Genomic DNA, 11,052 nt, shown 5'->3' on the forward strand with positions numbered 1-11,052 from the left:
TGAAATTCATAAGCTCTGCTTTCTGACCATCTTCCGAAAGCAGACCACAAACCATCAACAAATGAAGCATCAAACTGATTATCAGTTACCTGATATAACCATTTCAATCTTCTGGTTGCCTATTTAGAGAACTCCTGAATGAGTTGAATGAGATTTTGAGGTCGGAATGAGGTGGCCAAGGTCAGGACAGCCTGAGGAGTTTTGGTTGCATTTGAGCTTGAAGCATTGGAACTATGAGCTCTGGGTTGTCCTGAAGGAGTAGAATCAATCGCATGGTTCTTCTCTATTCCTGAATGGTCAGATTCATCCATATGCTCAGCTTCAGAGATCGTCACTTGCCTTTGCCTGGAGGTAGCAGTCTTCTTAGGTGAGGTAAAACTCAGATCTCGTGAGTTTACTGCAGAATAATTGGACAAGGATACATAGGAAGTTTCAGCAACATCTTGGAGTTGATCTTCAAAGTTGGAAGCCACTTGTTGAATAGGCTTCACATTGAAAGGAGGTTCAAGGATCTGAACATCATCATCCTCTTTTTCTTCCTCAGCAGGGATCTCACTAGTTTGAGTTAACAGGAGGGTCTTTGAAGTGGATGGAAGCTTGGGAGTGAAGTGTTGAACCAAATTTCTCAGGGTAGCCTCACTTTGAACGATACCTTGAATGAAAGAATTGAAGGAAGGTACAGGTTCAGTTGTGGTGGATGTGGAAGAGGTTTGTATGTGGATGGATGGAAAGGCAGTGGTAGCTGTTTGGATGTTTGATTGGGGGGCTTGTGTTTCAGCTTGAGAAAAGGCTTGTGTTTGAGGTTCTGTTTGAGTGGGAGCTGTAACGCCCCGATTTCTCGAGTGTTACTCAGTAACTAATTAACCCTTTTTCGTAAAGAGTTTTCGTCGATTCACTTATTAATCTTCAATTAATGACAAACCTCTCATTTTACGAAAACTCTTGAAACATAACCTTTCCAAAAACACGCGGAAGTAACCAACATCGTAAAACTTTTTAAATAACCAACTGTAAAGAGTACGAATCAAAGGCCTGAATGAAAATAAAGATTACATCAAAACTTGTTCATTCGAATTTAAGCAATAAAATTGTTCGATACCAACACTTCGGAAACTCTCAACCCCAACAGAAAACAAAAGACTCTCAACCAAAACCCTATTCCTTAGCCTCTTCCTCTTCCTCTGAAGTGTAGTCGTCCTCCGGTATTGGCACGTCACGTAGCATCAACTCCCAAGAATGAGTCATCGCCATTATCTTCACGACCATCTACCCCCCCCCCCAAATAAACACATAGCAAACAAGTAGGGTCAGGTCCAACAAAAAGAATGATAATGACAAAATCAACAACAACATATATAATATAAGTACATTATATGTCTTTTATGGGAAAGAGTCAGTTACTAACGGAATCTCACTTCACACAACCACCTTTCACCTTGGATCCAACACCATTCGTCCAGCAGACGAACAACACCATGAGCAAAGCTCACAACATCATGGCGTTCCTTGGAACGACCACAGCACACCATGGGTCAGACACCCACAAGTCATAACATCACGGTTCAAACCGCATTCACCCTCGCGTGCAAGTTATCCGTTTTGTCTCTAACGGAACCATTGTTCTCATGGTCCATAGTCCTAACCAGACCTATGTCCAAATTATTCACATTTACTTGCAAGCGAGTTATAAATTCATTCTCTTGGTGTTTAAGGCTCTAATGTCAATCCTAGAGTCTTATGAGTTAATATCGTATCAGATTACAACGTCAAGAAATAACAGTCACACTAGGAGGAATTACAGCTGGGTGAGCGACCTCCTAAACAAGTCACAACTAAACTTCATGCAAAGCATAGAAATAATCAGGGCCTCCCAAATTCACAAATTATTTACAAATTCCAGAGGCTCAGTTTACAGATATCATCATATAAAAATCTCACAAAGGTCCCTAATCACATGTTACTAACATTTCCAACAATTTCTCAAATTTAGTGTTTTTGGACAACAGGTGCAGCGTGTACTAAAAATGGTCTACAGACCGCAATACTTAGCCACAAAATTCACATGATACATGACTGGAAAGATAATTCGAAACTCTACACTTTTATAGTTTATCACTTTTCCATTGGAGATCCAGAATTAGGTGATATTAGGCCTTAAAGCTTGCTGTCCGGTACAGGAAGAACAGCAGGTGCAACAGTCACTAAGATCGACCTCCAGACCTCATTACTAGACCAAAAATTATGTTCTTTATATGCATAGAAAGCCAATTCGAAAATCTACAATTTTCCAGTTTATCCCTTTTTCATTTGAGACCCCGAATTAGGTGTAATTAAGCTCCAAAACTCGCTGTCCAGTACAGGAAACTGGCAGAGATACTTTTGCCTTCAAATTAATTTTTCAACCATTCAAGTCCCAGAGTTTTAAACCATATTCCAGCAGCAAGAACCACATATCATATATCATATATCATGCTTAAATTTCCAGAACCAAGATAACCATCAATTCTAGCACAAAAGGCAGATCTAAGCATATAAATCTTCAATCATTTTAATCAAGCAAAGTCATAGAAGAAAACGGTAATTGTAGTGATGATTAATGGAGAATCATAGCATCAACATTTCATCTCAAATCAGAAGCAAAACATCAAGATCTCAAGGCAGAAAAAAAACAGCAAGCATCATGAACACAAAACTCTTGCAAAAGCAATCATGTTCATGACTTTTCTCATAGTAAAACATGGCAAATACCCTAGGCAATCTACCCAATCCTAGGACCAGCCCTTACCTTGGGTTCTTGGTCTGAAAAGAAGAAGAGAATGAAGTTTGGAAGAACAATCTCTTGCTGTCCAAGTCTCCTTCACCTTCCTTCTCCTTCGCGAAACCCTCTCTATTCGCGCTCTCCCCCTTGCTCGCGCGCGTGACCGGCGACAATGGTGGTGGCTTGGGCGGCGGCTCCCTTCTCTTCTCTCACACGTTCTCTCTTTGTTTTTCACGTGAAGGTGCTGTAGTGTATCTCTGTTTTCTGATTGTGGAAGAATAGGGTTTCCCCCCTTGGCTAAAATCCCATGCAACCCACAAGTGGGCTAGGGTTTTGTTTTCCACAAGCCCGACCCAAGTCCAACCTTAACCCACCAGTCTAATTACCTAATCAGACCTGAAACTTACTAAAACCTAAGCCCTCAAAGGTAAATTCATAATTAAATTCGGACTTAGAAGAAAAACAATGTAATAATCCCGCTGGCACTGTACAGCCGGAACTACGTTCACTAAAACGGGGATATCTGGAGCTACAGATATCGGATCGACACGAAACCACTTGGAGAATTTTCTAGACTTGAAGGGCTACAACTCTCATGAAGGAAGTTTTCTCAAATGAAGTCGTTAAGACCCTCTAAAAATTCACACAAGTTGACAGTTCTAATCTGCCAGTTATCAAACATAGCCAAAAACTTCAATTTTATTCAAACTTCCATAAAATTGTTCCAAATTGAACTTAGGGCCTTACAATACCACCCCCCTTAAAAATAGTTTCGCCCTCGAAACTTAAGGGTCTACAAACAACTCGGGATGTGATTTCCGCATTTTATCCTCTAATTCCCAAGTCGCATCGCCCGTAGCTTGATTCCATACAACCTTCACTAAGGATACTTCCTTGTTCCTCAAGCGTTTGGTGCTTTTGTCGACGATCTTGATGAGCGGCATTTCCATCGTTAGATCATCCTTCAGCTGAATATCATCAGGTTCAATCACATGAGAATTATCAGCCATATACCTCCGAAGTTGCGACACATGCAGCACATCATGTATGTTGGATAGGAACGGCGGTAAGGCAATCCTATACGCCACGGGTCCAACACGCTCCGTAATCTGGTACGGTCCGATAAACTTTGGAGTAAGCTTCTTTGACTTGATCGCCCTTCCGACACCTGTCATCGGGGTAACCCGCAAGAAGACATGATCTCCAGCTTGAAACTCCAACTCCTTCCTGCGATTGTCAGCATAACTTTTCTGACGACTCTGCGAAACCCTCATCTTCTCTTGGATTCGCTTCACCTCTTCTGTGGTTTTCTGAACTAATTCAGGTCCAACAATCAAGTTCTCCCCATCTTGATGCCAGCACAAGGGTGTACGACACCTCCGACCATACAACGCTTCATAAGGGGCCATCCCTATGCTTGCATGAAAGCTGTTGTTGTAAGTGAACTCGATCAATGGCATCATCTCATCCCAGCTGCCTTTGTGATCCAGCACACAAGATCTTAGCAAATCCTCCAAGGATTGGATGGTTCTCTTGGTTTGCCCATCCGTCTGTGGATGATAAGCGGAACTCAATTTCAACCTGGTTCCCAAAGCCCGCTGCAAAGCTTCCCAGAAACGCGAGGTAAACCTCGGGTCTCTGTCCGACACAATGCTAGATGGCACACCGTGCAAGCGTACAATCTCAGCAATGTATATCTCCGCCAACCTCTCTACCTTGTAGTTCAGATTGATTGGCACGAAGTGAGCAGTCTTCGTCAATCGATCAACTACAACCCAAATTGCATCGAACTTCCTTCGTGTAAGCGGCAACGCCGTCACGAAGTCCATGGAAATGCTATCCCATTTCCACTCCGGGACATCCAATGACTGCAGCTTTCCTGCTGGTTTCTGATGTTCCACCTTCGCCTTCTGACACGTCAAACATGTCGACACATACTCAGCTACTTGTTTCTTCATCCCAGGCCACCAGAAATGAAGTTTCAAGTCCTGATACATCTTATTCATCCCCGGATGAATACTCAATATGCTTTTGTGACCTTCATCCAAGATCAGCTTCCTCATTACTGCATCATTGGGTACACAAACTCGTCCCTTACAACGCAGAATATTGTCGTTCCCAATAGCGAACTCAGACGCTTTTCCTTGTGCCACAAGCTTGCGCCATTCAATCAACCCTTCATCGGTCTCTTGTTTCGACTTTATCTCATCCAAGAGTCCACTAGACACCGTCACCATTCCAAAGCTCAGCTTCCCCGGTGCGAGTTCAACATTCAAACTCAGATCACGGAAAGCCTCCAACAATTCTAACTCCTTGACCATCAACGAGGATACATGTATAGCCTTTCGACTCAGAGCATCAGCTACAACATTGGTCTTCCCCGGATGATACTGTAATGAGAACTCATAGTCTTGCAGAAACTCCATCCACCGTCTCTGCCTTATGTTCAGATCCTTCTGATCAAACAAGTACTTCAAACTCTTGTGATCACTATAGATCGTGAACGTACTGCCATACAAGTAATGTCTCCAGATCTTGAGAGCATACACTATAGCAGCCAACTCCAAATCATGCGTAGGGTAATTCTTCTCATGGACTTTCAACTGTCGCGAAGCATAAGCAATCACCCTCTTCTCTTGCATCATCACACAACCCAAACCATTATGCGACGCATCACAGTACACGTCGTATGGTTCTCCCTCCTTTGGCAAAGCTAGTACAGGTGCGGTGGTCAACCGCTTCTTCATTTCTTGGAAGCTAGCCTCACACTTCTCCGTCCACGCAAACGGTTGATCCTTCTTTGTCAAATGAGTCAACGGTGCAGTCAACTTGGCGTAATCCTTCACGAAACGCCGATAGTAGCCAGCAAGCCCAACAAAACTTCTGATATCACTTGCTGTCTTCGGTTGTTCCCATGCCAAAACTGATTCAATTTTGCTGGGGTCCACTGCCACACCTTTGCTAGATATGACATGACCAAGGAACTTCACTTCCTCCATCCAGAACTCACACTTTCCTCCATTAGCATAGAGTTCCTTCTTCCGCAACACCTCTAGCACTTGACGTAAATGCTCCTCATGTTCCTCCTTACTCTTCGAGTAAATTAGAATATCGTCTATGAACACCACCACGAACTTGTCCAAGAATGGCCTGAACACACGGTTCATGTAGTCCATAAAAACTGCGGGTGCATTAGTAACTCCAAATGGCATCACGAGATATTCATAATGTCCATATCGAGTTCTGAATGCCGTCTTCTGAATGTCAGCCTCCTTCACCCGAATCTGGTGATACCCTGATTTCAGATCAATCTTCGAGAAAACAACTGCTCCCCGAAGTTGGTCCATCAAGTCGTCTATCCGAGGCATCGGATAACGATTCTTCACTGTCACCTTGTTTAGTTGTCGGTAATCTACACACAACCTGGACCTCCCGTCCTTCTTCTTTACCAACAACACTGGCGCTCCCCAAGGAGACACACTCGGTCGAATAAATCCCTTTGAAGAGAGATCATCCAACTGTTTTGCCAATTCCATCAATTCCGCTGGTGCCATCCGATACGGCGCCATCGATATCGGTCCCGTGCCGGGCATGATGTCAATGGAGAACTCCGTCTCCCTTACTGGTGGCAATCCGGGCACATCCTCCGGAAAAACATCCACATAGTCTTGCACTATCGAGATGTTCCGTACATCACTATCGTTTCTTGCTTCCGCCACGATAGAGTTCACGAACGCCGGTGAACCCTTCTTCAAATGGTACGAATTCAAATAATCCGTAACGCCTGAATCCGGAAATACCACGGCCTTGTTAGCACAATCCAAAAGAACATGATATTGCGCCAACCAGTCCATCCCCAGAATCACATCGAGCTCTTTAAGCCCTAAACATATAAGGTTTGCAAGGAACTTCCGATCCTCGTAAACCAACGGACATTTCAAGCATGCCGTGCGAGTAACTAAGCGATCGGCAGCAGGGGTCGACACCACCAAATCGAATGGTAAATCAGCAGTTAGCAATCCTAACTTTTTCACACACTCCTCAGCAATGAATGAGTGTGTAGCACCAGAATCAAATAACACCATTAAAGACTCAAGTATCACGGCAATGATACTAATTTCAAACAATCTCACAGTCAAGCAAACATCTTAGCACACAAGTCTACCCAATCTCACCGCGAAGCTTTGAAAACATCTTTATCAAAAACAAAAACATCAACGAGTTCGGAAACTCGTAAGCCCAAAACCCTTAGTGCTCTGGTTTCTCATCCGGAGCTCTGATACCACAATGTAACGCCCCGATTTCTCGAGTGTTACTCAGTAACTAATTAACCCTTTTTCATAAAGAGTTTTCGTCGATTCACTTATTAATCTTCAATTAATGACAAACCTCTCATTTTACGAAAACTCTTGAAACATAACCTTTCCAAAAACACGCGGAAGTAACCAACATCGTAAAACTTTTTAAATAACCAACTGTAAAGAGTACGAATCAAAGGCCTGAATGAAAATAAAGATTACATCAAAACTTGTTCATTCGAATTTAAGCAATAAAATTGTTCGATACCAACACTTCGGAAACTCTCAACCCCAACAGAAAACAAAAGACTCTCAACCAAAACCCTATTCCTTAGCCTCTTCCTCTTCCTCTGAAGTGTAGTCGTCCTCCGGTATTGGCACGTCACGTAGCATCAACTCCCAAGAATGAGTCATCGCCATTATCTTCACGACCATCTACCCCCCCCAAATAAACACATAGCAAACAAGCAGGGTCAGGTCCAACAAAAAGAATGATAATGACAAAATCAACAACAACATATATAATATAAGTACATTATATGTCTTTTATGGGAAAGAGTCAGTTACTAACGGAATCTCACTTCACACAACCACCTTTCACCTTGGATCCAACACCATTCGTCCAGCAGACGAACAACACCATGAGCAAAGCTCACAACATCATGGCGTTCCTTGGAACGACCACAGCACACCATGGGTCAGACACCCACAAGTCATAACATCACGGTTCAAACCGCATTCACCCTCGCGTGCAAGTTATCCGTTTTGTCTCTAACGGAACCATTGTTCTCATGGTCCATAGTCCTAACCAGACCTATGTCCAAATTATTCACATTTACTTGCAAGCGAGTTATAAATTCATTCTCTTGGTGTTTAAGGCTCTAATGTCAATCCTAGAGTCTTATGAGTTAATATCGTATCAGATTACAACGTCAAGAAATAACAGTCACACTAGGAGGAATTACAGCTGGGTGAGCGACCTCCTAAACAAGTCACAACTAAACTTCATGCAAAGCATAGAAATAATCAGGGCCTCCCAAATTCACAAATTATTTACAAATTCCAGAGGCTCAGTTTACAGATATCATCATATAAAAATCTCACAAAGGTCCCTAATCACATGTTACTAACATTTCCAACAATTTCTCAAATTTAGTGTTTTTGGACAACAGGTGCAGCGTGTACTAAAAATGGTCTACAGACCGCAATACTTAGCCACAAAATTCACATGATACATGACTGGAAAGATAATTCGAAACTCTACACTTTTATAGTTTATCACTTTTCCATTGGAGATCCAGAATTAGGTGATATTAGGCCTTAAAGCTTGCTGTCCGGTACAGGAAGAACAGCAGGTGCAACAGTCACTAAGATCGACCTCCAGACCTCATTACTAGACCAAAAATTATGTTCTTTATATGCATAGAAAGCCAATTCGAAAATCTACAATTTTCCAGTTTATCCATTTTTCATTTGAGACCCCGAATTAGGTGTAATTAAGCTCCAAAACTCGCTGTCCAGTACAGGAAACTGGCAGAGATACTTTTGCCTTCAAATTAATTTTTCAACCATTCAAGTCCCAGAGTTTTAAACCATATTCCAGCAGCAAGAACCACATATCATATATCATATATCATGCTTAAATTTCCAGAACCAAGATAACCATCAATTCTAGCACAAAAGGCAGATCTAAGCATATAAGTCTTCAATCATTTTAATCAAGCAAAGTCATAGAAGAAAACGGTAATTGTAGTGATGATTAATGGAGAATCATGGCATCAACATTTCATCTCAAATCAGAAGCAAAACATCAAGATCTCAAGGCAGAAAAAAAACAGCAAGCATCATGAACACAAAACTCTTGCAAAAGCAATCATGTTCATGACTTTTCTCATAGTAAAACATGGCAAATACCCTAGGCAATCTACCCAATCCTAGGACCAGCCCTTACCTTGGGTTCTTGGTCTGAAAAGAAGAAGAGAATGAAGTTTGGAAGAACAATCTCTTGCTGTCCAAGTCTCCTTCACCTTCCTTCTCCTTCGCGAAACCCTCTCTATTCGCGCTCTCCCCCTTGCTCGCGCGCGTGACCGGCGACAATGGTGGTGGCTTGGGCGGCGGCTCCCTTCTCTTCTCTCACACGTTCTCTCTTTGTTTTTCACGTGAAGGTGCTGTAGTGTATCTCTGTTTTCTGATTGTGGAAGAATAGGGTTTCCCCCCTTGGCTAAAATCCCATGCAACCCACAAGTGGGCTAGGGTTTTGTTTTCCACAAGCCCGACCCAAGTCCAACCTTAACCCACCAGTCTAATTACCTAATCAGACCTGAAACTTACTAAAACCTAAGCCCTCAAAGGTAAATTCATAATTAAATTCGGACTTAGAAGAAAAACAATGTAATAATCCCGCTGGCACTGTACAGCCGGAACTACGTTCACTAAAACGGGGATATCTGGAGCTACAGATATCGGATCGACACGAAACCACTTGAGAATTTTCTAGACTTGAAGGGCTACAACTCTCATGAAGGAAGTTTTCTCAAATGAAGTCGTTAAGACCCTCTAAAAATTCACACAAGTTGACAGTTCTAATCTGCCAGTTATCAAACATAGCCAAAAACTTCAATTTTATTCAAACTTCCATAAAATTGTTCCAAATTGAACTTAGGGCCTTACAGGAGCTGTTGGGTTGATGTTGGCAGAGATGTAGATATAGGCTCAGGTTGTTTAGGAATAACTACTAAAGCACTAAATTAATGCTTTTAGTAGGTTCCTTACTTGATTCTCTGAGAGGGATGGATCTGGTGGGTCTGGCAGTCCTTGCAGGATCTGAAGCTGTCTTTGATCTCCTTTCTCTTTGTACTTCTGAGATCTTTTCAGATGTTTGCTGTGGTCCTGACTCCTTCTTCTGAAGTGGACCCTTCAGAGGCCGTTTCAGCCTCTTGCCTATGGGCTCGACATTTGAATCAGTGGATTCTTCAGCTTCTTCTGATTCCCTTATGACTTGGAGCACATTTTCAATGATCTCACAGTCATCCTGCTCAATTTCTTCTTCAATTTGAGCTGGTTGAATTCTTTGCCTTTTTACCAGAGGAACATCTTCTTCGGTTTCCTCATCAGATGATTCTTCAATATTTGCTTTCCTCTTGACATTCTTTCTAGGTGGAACTTCTTCTTCTTGGTTTCTAGAGGAAGAATCCATAGAGCTTTCAGAGTCATCAGATTGAGATTCCTCATATGACTCTTCTGGAGTTCTTTCAGGAGAGGATTCTGGAACTGGTTCCCTGATTACTACAGACTTTGATGCTGTTTTTGTTTTCTTGGTCTTCTCTATCGGAATCCCTTTGCCTTTGGGATCTGAAGGCTTGCTGATTGTTCTCTTGGCTCTCCTAGTTGGCATTTCAGGAGGACTGTAAGGAAGAGTCCTGACAAATTCTTCAAGAGTGATTTTATCTCCATTGCTTCTGAGAATTCTTACATATTTCAGAATGCTTGCTGGATTGTCCTTCTTGGACCAGAGAGGATAGTCTTCAATAGGGTAGTTCTTCTGACGAACTTCTTCAGATGTGTCTTCTGTGGGCTCAACTTGGACTTTCTCAATGATTTGCATTCTTTTCAACTTGGTCCCATTGAGAGCATCACCAATGGACATGGTCAGATCTTCATGAAGTCCAAGGTCTTGACTAGTTTATTCTGGATGAAGATATCTGAAAGCAACCTTCCATAAGGAATGTAAGAAATTGACCTCTTGTTCTCAGTAGTTGTGGTCCTTGATTTCTCAACGCATTCCTTCAAATAGTTGAAAAGCAGAAACGGCAGGTGTTGGTCAATTCGCAAGTGTACGAATACCTCCGGGTTTTAAAATATCGAACCTCAGGGATTGTGAGTGAGAATTGTTGATTTAAGTCTAAAGTTTGCAAGTTCTTCAAACAGTAAAATTCAGAAATTGGTTTTGGTTGATTGTGACAAAAGATTTGCAAAAGAGCAGAGCAATGTTGGTAA

General features: G+C 42.2%; 2 long non-coding RNA genes across 2 annotated transcripts; both read right to left on the reverse strand.

Annotated features, from left to right (window-relative positions):
• Positions 1 to 1,024: 1,024 nt before the first annotated feature.
• LOC130714044 (uncharacterized) lies at positions 1,025 to 3,249 on the reverse strand. The gene is made up of 2 exons (XR_009011111.1): positions 2,786 to 3,249; positions 1,025 to 1,266 (listed from the first exon to the last, which is right to left on the reverse strand). It is a non-coding gene; the product is annotated as an uncharacterized LOC130714044 (long non-coding RNA).
• Positions 3,250 to 7,249: 4,000 nt separating this feature from the next.
• On the reverse strand, positions 7,250 to 9,409 carry LOC130714161 (uncharacterized). The gene is made up of 2 exons (XR_009011182.1): positions 9,008 to 9,409; positions 7,250 to 7,491 (listed from the first exon to the last, which is right to left on the reverse strand). It is a non-coding gene; the product is annotated as an uncharacterized LOC130714161 (long non-coding RNA).
• Between the last annotated feature and the right edge of the window lie 1,643 nt (positions 9,410 to 11,052).

Source organism: Lotus japonicus, chromosome 4 (genome assembly GCF_012489685.1).
Source record: "Lotus japonicus ecotype B-129 chromosome 4, LjGifu_v1.2".
NCBI classification, from domain to species: domain Eukaryota; kingdom Viridiplantae; phylum Streptophyta; class Magnoliopsida; order Fabales; family Fabaceae; genus Lotus; species Lotus japonicus.